This window comes from Balaenoptera ricei, chromosome 8 (genome assembly GCF_028023285.1).
Source record: "Balaenoptera ricei isolate mBalRic1 chromosome 8, mBalRic1.hap2, whole genome shotgun sequence".
Classification (NCBI taxonomy): domain Eukaryota; kingdom Metazoa; phylum Chordata; class Mammalia; order Artiodactyla; family Balaenopteridae; genus Balaenoptera; species Balaenoptera ricei.
This window is the reverse complement of record NC_082646.1, coordinates 42,765,141-42,765,605: the sequence shown is the minus strand read 5'-3', so window position 1 is coordinate 42,765,605 and position 465 is coordinate 42,765,141.

Here is a 465-nt window from a genome sequence, read left to right as displayed (position 1 = left end):
AAAATATTCCTTTGATGTTGACATCAAATAAAGCATATGGTTAAAAATTCCAAACACTCTGAACTCAACCTCATTGAATTGTCTTTAATTGACTTGTCTCATTCCACTGTTTGTTATTGCTTAAGAATATTTAAACACTCTTAAGACTCAGCTTTCATACAGAAATTCCCTCCAGTTGAGAGAAGCAGATCCTTTCCCTGAAGTGCAACAAAGTACTCTCCAGCCAAAGGAGCCTGTTCTCCACTCCATACCAGAGCTATTAAAGCGAGCTCTTGTATTAGTGGATAAAGTACCTCTTCCTCTGATTGTCTTTGTTATGCATGCCTCGGTCTACTACTTTGAGAAATTCCTTGGAGAGTTCCAGCTGAAGGCCTGGAAGGCAGACTCATTACCCCCTCAGAGATTTTACTCCCATATTCTTATGGGAAGCAGAGGGGTGACGGTCTGTCTTCTACAACTGCTTCA